Below are 19,374 nucleotides of genomic sequence, written 5' to 3' on the forward strand. Positions count from 1 at the left end.
GATTGAGGGGGAGATATAAATATATTTTCCACTCTTTTACCCTTCACCATGGTTTTGTCCCACTGGGTTTTTCTGGTATAAGGTTTTTAACGAGTTCGGGTATGCTCCATTTAGGCTAAGCTCCATTTACTCCATTTAGGGTTTAGGGTTTAGAAATTAGACTAGATTTATGATCAAAACTTTTGTTATTCTCATTCCTTGCTATGAAAATGAAAATAAAAATATAGACATTATTGGGTAAGTGGGTTTATTGGGTCTGGTTTTACCCAAAACCCGTTATTTTTTATGGGTTTTTCATTTTCTAAAACCATATCCACCCAATCACCCAACCCAACCCACCTTTTTGGTTTTTTTGGGTGGGTTTGACGGGTTTTTTGGATTTACCCAACCCATGTACACCCCTACTTGGGGAATTGGAAGAGTTTTACAGGGAAAATTTGAATTTGAACTTATGCCATTAATATGCTTAGCAATCGTGTAACCCTCAAATGACTTGTGATTATGTGGCGCCAAATTGCTTTAGGGTTAGGTATGCAAATTAGGTTTTGTATTGTACTCAAGGAATAGAAATAACGGATTAGGGAAAAAATCAAGATATTTACTAGAATAAGAGTTTTAGTATTAGCCGTTGATTTTGATCAAGTGGTTGATAAAAGATCCTCTCATAATAAAAAGTCCTATTTATATATATATATATATATATATATATATATATATATATGGCTCACTAGATATTTTTATAAATCCCCCTAAGGATTTAATTTTATTGAGGCATACAATTCAGATTCTCGAAGAGATTACTTAATCAAATAAAAAATTTGAAACATGTTGTTAATATTCTTAGTGAATATTTTATAAAAGAGTGGTATAAAAATGATAGTATTTGTCAATTTGAAAATAAATCTAAGAACTCATGAAGAGTTTTTGAACAACTAATACAAAATATTGATCTTAATCGTCTCAGAGATGATTGTTTGATTGAGGGGGAGATATAAATATATTTTCCACTCTTTTACCCTTCACCATGGTTTTGTCCCACTGGGTTTTTCTGGTATAAGGTTTTTAACGAGTTCGGGTATGCTCCATTTAGGCTAAGCTCCATTTACTCCATTTAGGGTTTAGGGTTTAGAAATTAGACTAGATTTATGATCAAAACTTTTGTTATTCTCATTCCTTGCTATGAAAATGAAAATAAAAATATAGACATTATTGGGTAAGTGGGTTTATTGGGTATGGTTTTACCCAAAACCCATTATTTTTTATGGGTTTTTCATTTTCTAAAACCATATCCACCCAATCACCCAACCCAACCCACCTTTTTGGGTTTTTTTTGGGTGGGTTTGACGGGTTTTTTGGATTTACCCAACCCATGTACACCCCTACTTGGGGAATTGGAAGAGTTTTAGAGGGAAAATTTGAATTTGAATTTATGTCATTAATATGCTTAGCAATCGTGTAACCCTCAAATGACTTGTGATTATGTGGCGCCAAATTGGTTTAGGGTTAGGTATGCAAATTAGGTTTTGTATTGTACTCAAGGAATAGAAATAACGGATTAGGGAAAAAATCAAGACATTTACTAGAATAAGAGTTTTAATATTTGCCGTTGATTTTGATCAAGTGGTTGATAAAAGATCCTCTCATAATAAAAAGTCCTCTTATTTGATATGTCATATATATATATATATATATATATATATATATATATATATATATATATATGGCTCACTAGATATTTTTATAAATCCCTCTAAGGACTTAATTTTATTGAGGCATAGAATTCAGATTCTCGAAGAGATTACTTAATCAAATAACATGTTGTTAATATTCTTGGTGAATATTTTATAAAAGAGTGGTATAAAAATGATAGTATTTGTCAATTTGAAAATAAATCTGAGAACTCATGAAGAGTTTTTGAACAACTGATACAAAATATTGATCTTAATCATCTCAGAGATGATTGTTTGATTGAGGGGGAGATATAAATATATTTTGCACTCTTTTTCCCTTCACCATGGTTTTGTCCCACTGGGTTTTTCTGGTAAGGTTTTTAACGAGTTCGGGTATGCTCCATTTAGGCTAAGCTCCATTTACTCCATTTAGGGTTTGGGTGCAAGACTGCGTGTGGCAAAAAAATATCTAACGGTTGAGAGTTTAAATTAAAAAACAAATATTTGTTTAATAAAAATACATAATAATAACAAACAAAATCATGTTCCCCTCTTCTCTCATATCACAACAACCTTTTATTGTTTTTTAATTTAAAATCTCAACCTTTTAATGTAATTTAATATTTCTGGTAATGGATTTGGAATGATAATATGAAATGAAGATGAAGATTAAGATTTGAATTTTATTTTTAATTTTTTTCTGATTTTTTTATTTTTTTAAATTTAATTTTTAATTTATTTAATTTAAAAATGATTTTATGGTTTTTTTAAATTTTTTTAATTTAATAATTACACACGTGGCGTGCCACGTAGACATTGACCAGTCAAAATTGGCAAAAAGGATCAAAGTTGCAAAGGGGCTAAATCTTAGCGGGCCAAAGTTGTAGTTAGGGGCTAAATCTTAGGGGGCCAAAGTTGTAGTTTTTGTACTTAGGGGGTCAAAATTGCAAGTTTTTGAAAGTTAAGGGGGGAAAAGTGTACTTTAGCCTTTAGTTTAGTCAAAATAATAAGATTACTTGTAATACAAGTAATGTAGTGGTAGAGTTTAATAGAACGTATTGTTGGAATATTTTATTATTTATTATATTCCAATAATATTATGTGGGCAAATATCGTAACAATAATTATATTAGCTATTTATCATTTGTGGGCCTTAGTTGATTAGTGATCAAATTAAGTAATAAGGCTATTAGATTTCTAATTGGATAATTAAATAAATATTTAATTAGTTGATATGGACTCAATGAGTGGATGTCCGGATGACCCATTAACGGAATAATGGGAAACCCTAATGGCCATCCAATATAAAAGAGGCTATGGTCCCCAATATACCGGACATGGCGAACTCTCTCTTCTCCCCATCTGAAGAGAACTTGAGGCATAAAGGTACCGGTTGAGGAAGAACCAAATCAGCCGCCGCTAACCTTGCTGTTTGTTTTAGATCACCTCCTTTCTTTATCATTGCTGTTGAGAAGGTTATCATGAAAGCTTTATCCAGGTATTCCTAATACCCTAATTCTTAATATCATTGATAAATCAAACATGTCGTAGATCCGATCATATTCATGTTCAATGATTAATTTGCTTCCGCTATACTTTTATTTTGTATTGAACATGTTTTATGAATTAAGACCTAAATTTCCAACAAGTGGTATCAGAGCGGTCTTCATGTTTGATTTGTTAAGATCGGTTGGGTTTATGTTTATTTTTGCAAGTACGTGAACCCTAAAATATAAATTTGGCCGTGGTTTCGTTTCTGTTTGATTCCGTGCCCATAATGGTTGAGTTTCGATTAATTTTCCTTTTAAATTGAAATTGAAAATCAAATCCTTTACATAGTTGGGAAATATATGCTCTAGTTTTCAATTTCAATTTTGCTGACGGGTACATATGTTGTATTATTTGTCACGAAAGGTTGCGAATTTAATTAGATTATTGTTTTATTTTTGGTTTCAAAATATTTTATAATAATCTTATAAACAGAAGTGAAACGATTGTTGCGGTTATTTTGTTTTCCGTTTGGTACAAACGATTTTTTGTTTTATCCGGCAACAAAGATCAGTTTTGTTAAGGCACTGGTCACTTGTATCAGACTATGCTATCGAGTCTAAGAATTAAGTTTAGCATGATTAATATATTATCTATGTGATTTTCTTCATCGGAAGTTTCATGTACATTGACAGTGGACTTTTGTCATCCTTTTAGAATTTCTAAACTATTCTTACTTCTCTTCTGTTTTTTGAAGGGTAAACAATTCTTACCTGTTTCTTACTTAATTTGTTCTTATTTGCTGGCCATAGGTTTTTTTTTATTGGTAAAGTTGGTCATAAGTTCTAGAACCGATTTAGAAATAAGGACAGTCAATTGACTGGATTGTTTTTTAAATCAAACAAATTTGGATATATATGGTTTCATATTCTTTTCAATCAAATATGTGAATTTGAAACATACTTCATATAATCATATTCCCTTTATTCGGTTTGGAAAAACATACAAAGTCTATTGGATTCATGTCAAATTTATATTTTGGAATTCTTTAAACAAATCTTTCTGTTTGACTTATTTATAAAGTTTTTGTGTTGTTATATCTATTCGGTCTTTGATATATCAAATACAAATATATTGTTAATAAATAAGTGTTTGAATTTGATTTGTTTTAAAAATTTGTTTTGAGATAATTTTTTTTTTTAAATACCATTATCATATCTTCCAGCTTAATTTCTCTTTGAAATTAGTTTTGATTCACATAAATTCAGTACTTAAAAGTTTATTTTGAGATATTAGGCAATTTTTTGATATATATTTGGTTCTCATATATTATTTATAAAATTTATTGTCTCTTTTGAATAGTGTTTAACAACACATCTCAAAATATTATGAAGAAATTGTATTACATGATTTAAAGATCTGATTCTTCTAACTTTGGAAAATATGGAGTCTAGAGCTGTTTGTTTATTTTTTAAGCATATAAAGATTTGTTTTCTTTATGTTGGAAATAATTGGTTCTAGAATTATTTGTTCCTTTATTTAAAGAATCATTAAGTGTATATGTGAATCAATTATGACATGAATATTTTTGGCATATAAGATTCAATTTTCTTTTGACTTAAAATTGAATATTTGGTTTATAGCATGATTGTGATGTTTGAGTTTATTGTTATTAAGTTTTCTACAATAATATTTTTGATCATGCAAAGTTTCGATTTTTATTTGGATTGAAATTGAATATTTGGTTATAGCATGATTATCATATTTGAGTTTATTGTTATTAAGTTTTCTACAATAATACTTTGTCTTTATCATGCATTTTAAATATATTTCATGCTATGTTTGTCGTTGCTTTTATGCGATATATGTAAATGTATTGTCATACACACGTTGGTGTGATTTGTGACTTGCATCTTCTTTCAAATTCGTGAGTTTGTCTTCACACTTAAGTATTGTCATACACACATTGGTGTGATTTGTGACTTTCATCTTCTTTCAAATTCGTGAATTTGTCTTCACACTTAAGGGTTGTCGAGTGACTTTATGGTTACTTGGCAACATAATGGACTAATTCAGCCTACATTATGTCTGTAGTGCCTTGTAAATTTAAGACCAATCCCATTTAATTTACTGTGAAATGTCTAGTAATTGCGGTTGTTTTGGTTGAAACAACATGTTGCCAAAGTAACCTCTGTTGCGTAGATTTGATTCAACTGAACTTACAAAAGGCGTAGTATGAAATTATCCATGTGAGTTGTCGTCGGCCCCAAGGAAGGCACAACTTGACCGGATAGTTACATACATATGATAGTAAAAGTGTGGTGATTATAAAGTAATTTTCCATGTGAATAACAGGATACCTGAAGGTGACTATTATTTGACAGGATTTATCACCCCGTTTAATATATATTAAAATTGTCTAGTAAAATTAGTTGAGTCAATTGAAACAATAATGTTGCCCAAGTAACCTCTGTTGTGTAAATTGATTTCAATTAAGCTTACAAAAGATGTAGTGTGTAATTATTCATGCGAGTTGTTGTCGGCCCCAAGGAAGGCACAACTTGGCCGGATAATTACATACCTGTGATGGTAAATATGTGGTGATTATAACGTAATTATCCATGTGGATAATAGGATGCCCAAAGGTGACTATTATTTGACAGGACTTATCACCAATGTTTGATCATTACATTGAGAGTACCGCTTGCAGTTAATTCTTAGCAATCCAAAGATTGTGTTTTAATGGTGCGCTTGGTATCTTGTTAAGGTCCTTTATTTACAAATAAAGAAGCACGTTTCTTTAATATTTTGCTGACATGTGTGATGATGTTGTGTTAGTGTAAACTTATTTAAATATTTAAGAGTTTACATTCACATAAATTATGATAAACATATGACAATTATAAGAATTTATTCTTTGTCAAAGTAAATTGTCATTGTTTGATCAATATTGTAAAATACCGCTAGCAATTGATATTATCGTTTAAAGACTTGATATTGATGGTGCACTAGGTATTTTGGTGAGTACTTTAACTACTCTTGTTCTCTTTAAACTAATATAGTTTATGTATCTGCTAATTTGAGTTAAATTCTAATATAGGATTTAAAGAATAACATTGATATTATTCTTGGATCTAGACCTTAGATAAGGATGGTAAAACTCACATTCTCTCACAAATTCAGTACTCAATGTGAGAATCAAGTTTGACAAGTGAGTATACACCAAATTCTATAGGTCACATGTGATCATAAAGCTAAAATATCATATGTATTAGAGAAATTTTCTTTGCTTAAAGTGCTTTTAAAGCAATATAAAGAAAGACAAGCTCTCATTGGAGAGTGAGTATTTCATTAAGATTATTAGGCAAAGAAAATGTTAGGAGCACATTATGTAAACATTTAATCTTGCTAAGACGCTAAAAATTAGACTATCATATGACTTGTTCGAAAATTCAGTAATTTCAACTATCATATGACTTGTTCGAGAATTCAGTATTTAGTATTCTCATTGCACAATTAAGTTTATAACTGTTACAGTTAGAAATGATCAATTCATAAAGTGTGCAAATAAGGAAAGGCTGAAGCAAGAGAAAATAAAATAGTGCTCATTCGAAAAATACCTCAAAAAAAAGATAAGGGCAAATAAAGAAAAGTAGTCTTGACTGACTTATGTCTGATGATGTTGAAAAATATATCAATTTAGAATGGACAAAGTCGATAAAGATTGCTTTATTTATTTTTTGAACTATTTTTAGATTGTCATTAATGGATTATTTTTTGTATTTAAAAGACTATTTGGTGAATCATTGCTTGGATTTATTTTTTTTTGTTTTAATTTCTCTCTTTGAATGAATCAAGATATTTTAAGTTTTTTATTTTATGATGATTCAATGTGTCTTTTAAGTTCAATTATTAGAGTCAATTCAGTTATGACTTGTTTAAGATTTTAAATACTATAAGTTTTCGTCCCGCAAATTAAGAAAATTTTGAGACATAAATTGTTAAGGTTTCTTGAGGATATTGAGTTTGGGGGAGAGATATGGTTTTAGAACAAAATTGAATGAGGAAGAATTAGTTCTAAACTAATTCATATAGTTACTATTATAGTATTTTTGGATCCCCATGAGGACATTATTGTTCTTCCTCTCAATCAAGTTAAGAAATTAATTCATACAGTTCAAACTCAACACCCTCAAGAACTAGGGCTTCTAGTGTCATAAAGAATTGACTTGAAAGAGAAATTATATTTAGTGTAATTGAAAGACTCTATTAGGACAGTCATGACACTAGTTTGCTTGTTATAGTTTTGATGCTACATAAGATGGATGTCAATACATTGTTTCTCAATGGTGACATTAATGATACAATATGGTTCAACTTAAGAAAACTTTTGTGTCAATAGATACAAAATGTTTTGCAAAGTCATGAAATCCACTTATGAAATCCACTTATGAGTTAAGAAATTTGTCTCTTTATAGTTACTACATATTCTCATAAAGCAATTATCTCATTTGGTTTTGAGATAATATTATGGAGAATTGTGGATTTAGCAAATTCAGTGGGAGTAAGTCTATATTCATAGTTTAATATGTCAATTTTATTTTATTTAGTTAACAATGATATATGTTTGTTATGTGAAACCAAGGAAATCTCTAACAAAAGTTAGTGATGAAAGATCCTGGGGACACCTCTTTTGTATTAGGCATTTCAATACTTAGAGATTCTTCTCAAGGTATTATTCGGATATCACAAAAGAGTTATATCAATAAAGTTGAAAATAAAATGACATAATTTTTGGACGACTTTTCAGTCTCAAATATTGCCCATTAGGAAATTTATGAATTCAGAAATTTAAGTATTTTCCTACACTTTGCCTATAGGATTTTTATGTATGATTTTATTATACACATTTGGAAATAACGTATATAATAAGATTGTTTGGCAGATACTTGAGCAATTCAAAGTTTGAATTGTTGAAAAGGCAACCATAAGGATTATTAAAGAGAACAGGAGAGTTATTACTCACATTAGAAATCTGACAATTTGGAGATCATTAACGTGTCAGACTCTTGCTTTTGGATGTTTGTATATAATACACATCCAACTAAGGAAATTACTGTAAGTATTTATGTCACTTGGTTGTATATTGTTAAAGGTATTGAAAGACCACTCAAGTTATATAGTGACATAATTCAGTTGTATTTGATAACAAAGTTTATAAGGTTCATTACCTTTGTTGTTGAATGATAGAACATGCATGTAGAGACAAACTTTATGCTAGCTATACCACTAATCAAAGACATGACACCTAAGGTATTTTCATATGGTTGTTGTCATTAAGGATGTCTTCGATTAGTGGGAGTCTCCTTTATTTTATGTTCTATACTTTTGTTTTGGTATTGATACAGACTTTATGCTATGATTTTCTGCAGAAGTAAAGTTCATGAGGTTATGTTTATTATAACCATTACTGTATCATTTTGTGCAAATATTAAATTTGCAAACTTCAGTTTGATCTCACTAAAGTTTTCAGTTGGATCAGTTGGAAATAGGCATGATTTAGAGATCACGTTACATGAAATTTCCATGCCACTCATCCATATCAATCTATGTCATCAAGTGCATTGATATGGTGGTCGTCGGGGTTCCGTTACGTTATATGTCAGTGACGACAGCCGCGGTGGTCCCATTATTAATGTATGAGGTGGACCAGATTGTAAGGTTGAAATCTAAAGATAAATAGCATTCGGATGCGCGCCTAAAGAATTCTGATATAATTATTAAGATATGTAGCCCAAGTGGGAGATTGTTGGAATATTTTATTATTTATTATATTCCAATAATATTATGTGGGCAAATATCGTAACAATAATTATATTAGCTATTTATCATTTGTGGGCCTTAGTTGATTAGTGATCAAATTAAGTAATAAGGCTATTAGATTTCTAATTGGATAATTAAATAAATATTTAATTAGTTGATATGGACTCAATGAGTGGATGTCCGGATGGCCCATTAACGGAATAATGGGAAACCCTAATGGCCATCCAATATAAAAGAGGCTATGGTCCCCAATATACCGGACATGGCGAACTCTCTCTTCTCCCCATCTGAAGAGAACTTGAGGCATAAAGGTACCGGTTGAGGAAGAACCAAATCAGCCGCCGCTAACCTTGCTGTTTGTTTTAGATCACCTCCTTTCTTTATCGTTGCTGTTGAGAAGGTTATCATGAAAGCTTTATCCAGGTATTCCTAATACCCTAATTCTTAATATCCTTGATAAATCAAACATGTCGTAGATCCGATCATGATCATGTTCAATATTTTATTTGCTTCCGCTATTGATTCATAATTGATGAACATGTTTTATGTTTTATGAGATCTGTTTTTTATTAAGACCTAAATTTCCAACACGTATAACTCAAAAGCATATCAATTATATATGGTCTTCAATGAACTAGATACTTCAAAAAATTGTGGATCATGTAACCAAACTTATAGTACCAAAGTGAATTGTATATCAAATAAGAGGAATGCTACATGAAATCGCTTTAACAATCGTTCGCAAACACTCACTCAAATAACATTACATTATTATGTTACAATTACAAGTTACAACAACAAATAAACTCAAATACACAAATAACATTACACTGTTATGTTTATATATCATAAAGTCATAATTTCACTTGCAATGAAAAATAAAGAAAAACAAAGTTTCAACAAGTACCAAGTACATACATATATGATACAAATACTAAATCTTTTTGTAAGTACTCATGCTTAATAGGTCACTATAATGATCTAAAAACCACAATATTATAGTTTGATGAGATGTATAAATAGCATTTATAAGCCTTGTTTGTTTGCCATCTCATATTAATGGTTGAATATGTTCGATAAATGTTGTCTTCGGTACATCACCAACAAGTCTATCTCTCTGCATACTATACTTGAAGAAAATGACAGTTGGAAGCTCTTGAATCACATATCTAGTAGTAATATATGGATTCTCATCAATATTGAGTTTGTAAAAATCGACCTTACCCGCATATTCATTTGCCAGCTCAACCATTATGGAATGTATGTTTTTGCAGTTTTGGCCACACCATGAGGCATAGAATTCCACCAACACAAGATTCTTAGACTAACGACAAGGGAAGGAAAAGTGTCATCAGTAACAGGAGCCACTGCAATATCCAATAATAACATCAAAGTTTTATTAACTTAATAATTAGCACAAACTCATTTTTTAACATATCTAAAACAAAATATCGTGGTACTTGTCACTTCGTCTTGCAAACAAAAAAAAAAACACAAAATCTCAACAAATATTGGGTTTATAATTAAAACCAAACCTCCATCGGAAGCATCTCGAGTGGTGGCACTGAGGAGGTAACTTGGTATGGATTCGAGTTGTGCGGTGGCCATGGATGACGAAAGAGTGTGAAAAAGTATTAAAACGATGAAGGAAGACATTGCTATTGTGATGGTGGCCATGGAATGAACAATTATGACCGTGTGAGAGAGAGATAATTGAAGAAGATTTATCTTTCAATCTTTCAAAATTGTTATTTTATAGACCCAAAGGTGGTACATTTAAAAAAGAAGGGAAGTGCTACATTTCTTGGTGGTGACTAATTTTTAAATCTTTTCAATGTTCATACACCTACTGCTATTGCTGAGTATTATACTATACTACATCTGTTCCACGAGTTACCTATTTTATTTGTCAACAAATTATTTGTTTTATAAAATTAATGCTACTTACTTATCACTTCCAGTTTAATATATTTCCTTTTTATTAATTTATGATAATTTTTTTTTGAAAGATATTTAATTTATGATAATGACAACGTACATTTTTTTATAACAAAATGAAGAATATTTCTCTAAGAAAATAAAGAGTATCCATACTTATATACATACTTATGTGGCAAAGATCTGAGTTGTCTAACAAAGTTTACCAACATGACTTGTATCAAAACCGGAATCAACATTCTCCAAAAATCTGTCAAGTTATCTTTCGCATTTTTCGTTGATGAAAACAATCTCTATTTATTTATACACTTTTCAAAAATAAATGGATTAATTATGTGACACAGAGGGTGTATTATTTTTTATGAATAAATCCAACTATACAAAATGTGGGATTCAATTCTCCTCAACAAAAACAATGTGGCAGTCAGATTGTCAACGCAAACACGTTTACAAGTATGCTTGCATCAAAGTATTCAACGGTTGATTGGTTGATTAATTAAACGGGTAAGATTTTAGCAAAAAATAATGCACATGGTTCATCTAATACTAAAATAATGCACATGGTTCTCATCAAATATAGTTTTTAGAGTCATTTAAGTCAATTGTTTAGTTTATTTCTTTTAATTTGGTGTTGATTTTGGATTTATTTTTAATAAATTGTTCTTGAATTCAATAAGGTTTTTATTCTCTCGCTTTCTTCATTAACTAAGCATTTTGCATAATTCATTTTTCTTTCTTTGGTTTAGTGCGGTGCTGAAATCTCATGAAATCGCAACATGAAACATGTGCATTATTTGATCATCTCTCAAGTTGTAGATATGCAAATAGAGTCAAAGCAAAGCCAAATGAAAGCTAACATCCATGTCTAAAAATTTCATGAAGACAATTAAACCTAATTTGAAACATAAATGGGTGCAAAAGACATATTTTGGAGCTCTAGGCGCAGGGATGCCATTTAGAAACACAAGGTCGCCAGAAGTGGGCACTTTGCGCCCCAGTAGCAGCGCAACACTGCAATGTTTTTTGAATCTAACATTTTACAGCAGCACTAAGCATCCCATATGGGTCGGAGCACCCTGTGTTGGGCTGATGCATTATAAATATGTTTTATCATATTGGAAGCATCTTTTGATCATATTTGAGTTTAGAAACTCGTGCCCTATCAAATAAACATATATAGAGAAGGTTGTTCCTAACATCATTGAAGGAGATTTCTTAAGAATCGTTTATGATTGTTCTTGTAATTCTTCTTTAATCTCTTTCTCTTGTTTATTTGTTATGAGTAACTAAACCCTCGTTGTTGGGGATGAATAGAACTATATGAATACTCTCCTTATTTGATTTGATCTTCCATTATTGATGAAGTTTATTGAATTATTTTTCTTATCTCCATGCTTAATGTTTTTATTGATTGATTACCTTTAAACTTACTTATTTACAGTTCATATTCTGAAACGGAAGTTGAATTTATGAATGCTTTGAGATAAGAAATTATTGTCTTTGTAGTCGAGGAATAGATGCAAACTCTTGAAACCGATTGGGATTTTTTGTTCATTCATGCTTAATTCTGATCTTAAACTCATTAAAGAATTAGGGGTTAGTTTAGAATTAAAGTTTCTATCTTTAAGAAATTAGGATAAGAACATTATAAAAAAAATTCAGAAATAGTTCAATAAAGGTATTCAATAGTCGTGTTCAAATTATAACTCAAGATAGTCATCTAGTGAAACTCATTAGTGACTCAAATATATTACATTAAATATATAGATTAAGAAAAACACATACCCAGTGAATTTATATCTCTATCACCAATAATTACAAGTTACAAATAAAAATAAAGAAAAACATAGTTTCGACAAGTACCGATTACACATACTTAATCTTTTTCCATGTACTCATGCTTAGTAGGTGACTATAATTATCTAAAAACCACAATATGCAAATCATCTCACAAATGATTATAATTTTTTTTTATTGAAAAGCCACAAACCATTATTCAAGAAAGCAAAACATCCAAACTTGACATAATTGGTTTGATGAAGTCTTGTTTGTTTGCCATCTCATAGGTATCGTTCAATACGGTTGGCAAACTTTGCCTTGGATGCAAGACCAACAATTATATCTACTTGTTCTCCATTCTTGAAGAAAATGACAGTTGGAATACTTCGAATCCCATATCTAGCAGGAATATTTTGATTGTCATCAATATTGAGTTTGTAAAACTCGACCTTACCCTCGTAATCATTTGCCAGCTCAACCATTGCGGAATGAACAATTTGCAGGGGACGCACCATTGAGCATCGAATTCCACCAACACAAGATTCTTAGAATTAAGGACAAAAGAACCAAAAGTTTCATCAGTAACAGGAGCCACTGCAATATTCAATAATAACATCAAAGTTTTATTAACTTCGCACTAACTCATTTTTTTAACAAATCTAAAACAAAATATAGTGGTACTTGTTACTTCGTCTACAAACAAAAAAAAAACACAAATTCTCAACGGAAAATATTGGGTTTATAATTAAAGGCAAACCTCCATTGGAAGCATGTAGAGTGGCGGCTTTGGGGGGTCGGATAAGCTTGAGGTAACTTGGTAAGGATTCGAGTTGCGTTGTGGCCATGGATGACGAAAGAGTGTGAAAAAGTATTAAAATGATGAAGGAAGACATTGCTATTGCGATGGTGGCCATGGAATGAGCAAGTATGACCGTGTGAGAGAGAGACAATTGAAGGAGAGTTCTTGTTTTCAATCTTTCATCATTGTTATTTTATAGACCCAAAAGTGATACACCATCATTTAAGAATAAAAAGATGGTCCATGTTTGATTGAGTATGTATCTCTCATTATATTAAATAAGTACGTTAACTATATTACCAACTTTTTTAATGAGTAAAAAAAAAATACAATATATATGTTCCGGGGGAACCTCAGAAAAACAATGCTGGAGAATGGATTACTAACATTTATCCTTTATATATTCCCTCCTAAAAAAAATTATTATATATATCTTAATCTTAATAATATACAAACATGAAGCAACAAATAGCAACTTTTTTTACACCAATCCAATGTGGCACATACTCAATCCAATGTGTCACAAGCTTAAGCCATCTACAAGTCTTTATCACATTTTATAAAGCTCATTTTATCATCAAAAATAGTAAGTAGGAGCTGAAAATGATGTAATCCACATTTTTTAACAATTAAAAAAGCATCAAAATTCATTTTAGACCATAAAATTTTGAAAGTGTTTATTTCCCTCCAACAAACATCATTTTCAGGTGTATTAATAAGAAAAAAACAAATGTTGAATTTGAAATCAGGCCCAATGCACCCAACCCAACAATAAAGTATACTTTATCAGATTTTTTTGCAGACATTAAATGCAAAAAACACAAAAGCATTGCTTTTCCCCTCTTCTGCGCGTGAACAACGTTCATTATCAGACAAACACCATTAACACAAATTCTGCACATCTCAATTCAAATTCAAATTCGAAATTTGAATTCTCCCCTTAAAATTTTCGCTCTCTCTCTCTTGGATTTCATTCTCTCATTTCCGTCTTCTCTCCTCTTTTCTTTCATTTTTTCTCAACTACAATTTCACCAAATACAATTCTCAATTCTAAATCAACCGATTCCAATTTCACCAAATAGAAATCATTTTTTCGATTCAGAGGTAAGAAATCCAAAGAGGGAATGAAATCGCAGTTATCGGTTGAAGATCGATTTTACGAAAAAGCACGCGAACGGCGCGAGAGGTAAGAATTTTAATTTTTTTTCCCTTTGAATTCATGATTTGTGTTCATGTTCAAGATATTAAAATCCTCTCTTACTCTATCTCTCTCTCTCTCTCTCTCTCTCTCTCTCTCTCTCTCTCTCTCTCTGTTGTTGTTACAGTATGGAAACTACGAAAGCTTCTTCAGTTTGGATATTTTCAAGGTACCGTTTATACTCGATAATAATTCAATTTTTTATTTCGGATTTATATTTTAGAATATTGGGTTTGTTGATTGAAGTTGGTCTAATTCTGAAAATGGTGTTGAATTTATTTTAGTTCTGTATTTGATTTGATTTATTTATGGTGAAATTTAGCACTCACCAAGTGTTTGAGAAAATGTCACAGTAAAAAGAATGTTAGTTTTGATATTGATTTTGTTTTGGATTTGTGTTGTTGATATTCTTTTGTTCATTTTTGTGATTTTTTTGCCATATATTTGAAGAATTCCTTTAAATCTTTGACTCACCGTTTTTTTATCTTTCTTTCCATCTAAATTTTCAGATTTCTATTTCATCCACATTTTGATGTAATCGGTTTGTAGACTGAGAAGAAGATGGTTTGGTTTAAGGACTAAAGGTAATGGATTTTCCGATTCAATTTTTTTTTTTTTATGAATTTGTGTTGTGAAAGGTTTTAACTTTTTGGTTTGTGTGTTTTCATTTGTGCTTTTTAATTTGAAGGTGTTGTGTCAGATTCAGCATCTCAACCTCACTATTGTTGAACAATTAAACTTATTGTTCTTTCCATGTTCATTATTTATAGTTTTGTATTCGGTTGCCATGAGATTGAGTTTTAATTGTTATCATACAATGATCTATTTGCAGATACTACATTGGATGATGTATATGGTCAACTCAGGAAGAAATAATGAAGGATCTCATCATTTATAATTGGGTTAACCAAAAATTAGTGCACAATAAGGTAAACTAAAAATTACTACAATAAAATTAGTTTACTGCTCTATTGAATAATGCAATGATATCTGTGCAGTAATGAAAATTTAGAGTCTTTGTATTTGGTGATAGACTATGTTTTTATTTGAGTGCAATGATATAATGTTTGGACTATTTTATTGTTTTCAATCATTGGAAGATACATATCAATGACATATTATCAATTAGAACCAATTATTGAAATTAGTATTTATTTTTAAATTGTTCACTCAAATGTAATTTTGAAGTTTTGGAGTTTAAATTGAATCAACTTGATAATTAATTCAATATAGTTGTTCATTATCTTTATTGGGGTTTTATTCTAAAGATATCACCATGAAATAAAGTTTACTAGCAACTCTATTTGTAGTGTATATCTGTCATAGGCATAGTAGTCTAATACGACCTTTTGTTTTGTTCATTACGAACTCGGAAGAATGAGAGCTGTAATTTATATTTGGGTAACTTTCATACTATTTGGGTAACTACATGAAGGTTTCATACTATTTGGGTAACTTTCATGAGTTTTCATTGTTATATTTGTGTTTTTTAGATGTATGTGCATGATTTGTTTTCTCTGTGTATGCCTCTTGCAAAAAGGTATCAATTTAGTTAAATGTTATATCATACAATTTGAATGATATTTATTATTTTGTTAAATGTTATATCCTGCCTCTTTCACATTTGCTTATTTGTTTTTTTATTTAGATTTTGATTGCAGGATAGTAACTGTCATGTAGATTTTTACTGCTTTCTTTTAATTTATTTGAATATTTTGTTTCTTTTGTACAAGGATTTTCTCAATGGGTAAATGGAAAGCAAATGGAGGGTGACTGAACTATTAAGAACAGTTAAATACTAGCCTTGGAATTCAGAAGGCCCCTCTTTGTATGGTAAATCTTTAGATCTTATGTATTTTGTTCTTCTTTATTGAAAAGAATAAGTTTTAAAAAGCTTGGAATTCACTGAACTTCACTATAATTATGAATGGGGTGACATATATGGCCGAAAATATAAATTAATGTCTCAATATTTGAGGAAATAAAGGAATTCCAAGTGGTCTCCTTTTTTCATTGTGGTCTCCTTTTTTCATAAGGCTTATGATGTTCTGAATTTTCTTTCATGAGTAAGGTGTAGTCCATGAAGCAATGTGAAGAAATCTAATATGAGATCCTTTTATGAAATTATTACTTCATTGCATCAGCACCACCTGTTAGGTCACATTTCATTTATTTTATAAAGTGAAATTTACTTTAATTTGAGCCAGTGCATAATAGAAAATTCTAAAAAAGTTTAATGTGTAAAATAGTCTAAATGTTTGCTAGCTTATTTTGGGTTCTACTTTACTTATCTCTCTTGATGAAATAAATTGCTGTCATATTTTGTGTATATGAATAAGTCTCACTCCCTTCCTTAGTCTTTTTGAAGAATAAATTTCCCTATCTGATTATAGATTGAATAATTGTCAACTTTTGTTTTTTTTTGAAAGAAACTTTTTGTTCTTTTTTGTTTATCCTACTTTGATTCATCAACCATATTATAAAAACATTCATCCAGGTCTGTGTTTTCAAATTATAGCTATAAAGTTGGACAACTTATGGGGTCTCCTAAGAGGAGGCATGTTCCTTCATATGATTCTTCAAGGTCTTCATCTTTTATGGAATAATTACTAGGATGGAAATCTATCACAATCACCACATCTTCAGCAGAGTCCATGTCAAACAACTTAAGTAGTTTTTGGACTTATATTTTGAGGCCTAATTTTTTTTTTTTATTAGTGATGTAATAGTTGTGATGTAACCGATGTTACTTAATTTTTGCTTTGTGTCTTTTAGTATAGTTTACCTTTATTAAAAAGGAAAGAGACAAGAGAATAGATAGGAATGAAATTATCAATTGATATGAAATATGAATCAATGCAAAAAAAAAAATCATGAACTACAAAAATACTAGGACGTAAATTATTGTCATTGTCTTCCATTTAAGAACTGTTGCAACAGGGAAATTAATAGATTTGGAGATACAGTCTTCTATGAGATTTATTTTGGTTTTTTATTTTCTACTTTGCTTTTTTATTTTCTACGTTGCTCTATAGCTTAATATTGTTTATCCATTCTTTATGATAATTTCTAAATCCGCCCCTAAATCACGGGAGGCTAACAATAATTGTGCTTTCGATTCTTATTTAAATTATTTAAATAGAAATCACGTTCTTGATATATACTGGATACACTATAGAGCAATTTAATATTATTTAAATTAAAAATAGACAATTGAGCCAATGTTATGCCATGCATTAGAAGGATGTTACTTACTAATTTTTTTCATTTACAATTTTTCTTTGGCAAATCTTATACATTAATATTACTTTATATATATATATATATATATATATATATATATATATATATATATATATATATTTTTGTAACATAAAAAAATATATTCCTTTCTGTAACTACAAAACTTTAAAAATGTTTCTAAGTTTGGTGCATTATCAAGGTTCCCCTCTTGACTATTTCCAATTAGACACAAGGCTTTAGTAGCATGAGAAAATCTATTTGTTTTTATCCATCATTATATTTTGCCACTTTTTACTTATCAATTTATGCATCACGGGAGGCTATAAAGTATTTGATTTAAATTTCTATTAAATGTCCAAAGTTTCATATTCCTTTAAAACATCGAGTTACATGTGTTTCAATTAAGTTTCTATTTAATTAAGTCTACAATTCCATATTCCTCAAAAAGCATGAGAGGCTATAAGTATTTGATTTAAGCCACACAAATCTTTTCTAGCCCGTGCGTTGCACGGGTGGAAATGCTAGTATATATACACACACACACACACTACGATTTCTTTGCTGAGTATTATACTATTTATGTTCCACGAGGTATCTATTTTATTTGTCAACAAATAATTTATTTGATAAAATTAATGCCGTGTACTTATCACTTCCAATTTAATAGATTTTCTTTTTGATTTATTATAATTTTTTTTGGTGGTGGCCGAGGTTTAAACCTCATACCTTGCATATATAATGCATTGTCCATACCAACTGAGATAAGCTCACGAAGACTTTGATTTACGATAATGGTAACATACTTTTTTTATAACAAAATGAAGAATATTTCTCTAAGAAAAATGAAAAATATACTCATACTTATTATAAGAGTAAGTAATAATCTTTAAAAAAAAATATGTAATAAAAATATTTAATTTTCTTTTATACAAGATGAATTTTGATGAAGTGTGTGGCAAGATCTAAGTTGTCTAACAAACTTCACCAGACACCAACATGGTTTGTATTTCGCCAAAGCCGAAATCAACATTCATGAGTCTGTCAAGGCATCTTGGGTTTATTCGTTGATGAAAACAATATTTATATATACATGTTTAAAAAATTAAATTTCTACATTTTTTAAAATGAGTAAACTGATTCCTTAAAAAAAAAAAAAAGAGTAAACTGATTAAATGGATCAATTATGTGACACCGAGGGAGTATTATTTTTTATGAATAAATCTCACTATACAAAATGTGGAATTTGGATGAAATGGTGCAAATTTCTTCTAGCTTAACTAAGATTCTGGATTCAAATTCAGCCTTGGACATGCAGCATCGTTAAAACTCTTAAAGAGAGTTTACCTCTCATTAAGATCCCACAAGACTCGAGGAATTAGTCTCCGCATTGTACTCAAAGGATACATGATTTATGCCAAAAAAATACTATGGGATTT

At 30.1% G+C, this 19,374-nt stretch overlaps 2 long non-coding RNA genes and 1 pseudogene across 3 annotated transcripts; 1 reads left to right on the plus strand and 2 right to left on the minus strand.

The window, feature by feature from the left end:
- Positions 1-9,708: 9,708 nt before the first annotated feature.
- Positions 9,709-10,819, minus strand: LOC146949742 (uncharacterized; annotated as a pseudogene). The gene is made up of 2 exons (XR_015025435.1): positions 10,517-10,819; positions 9,709-10,348 (listed from the first exon to the last, which is right to left on the minus strand). The product of XR_015025435.1 is annotated as an uncharacterized LOC146949742 (transcript).
- A 1,868-nt stretch (positions 10,820-12,687) lies between these two features.
- On the minus strand, positions 12,688-13,771 carry LOC146949743 (uncharacterized). The gene is made up of 2 exons (XR_015027372.1): positions 13,456-13,771; positions 12,688-13,292 (listed from the first exon to the last, which is right to left on the minus strand). It is a non-coding gene; the product is annotated as an uncharacterized LOC146949743 (long non-coding RNA).
- Positions 13,772-14,239: 468 nt separating this feature from the next.
- Positions 14,240-17,677, plus strand: LOC146949744 (uncharacterized). Its single transcript, XR_015027373.1, has 6 exons — positions 14,240-14,683; positions 14,823-14,864; positions 15,205-15,279; positions 15,528-15,624; positions 16,429-16,528; positions 17,193-17,677. It is a non-coding gene; the product is annotated as an uncharacterized LOC146949744 (long non-coding RNA).
- The last annotated feature ends 1,697 nt before the right edge of the window (positions 17,678-19,374 follow it).

This window comes from Medicago sativa, chromosome 2 (assembly GCF_051527215.1).
Source record: "Medicago sativa cultivar Bolivia chromosome 2, Bolivia_mono, whole genome shotgun sequence".
NCBI lineage: Eukaryota > Viridiplantae > Streptophyta > Magnoliopsida > Fabales > Fabaceae > Medicago > Medicago sativa.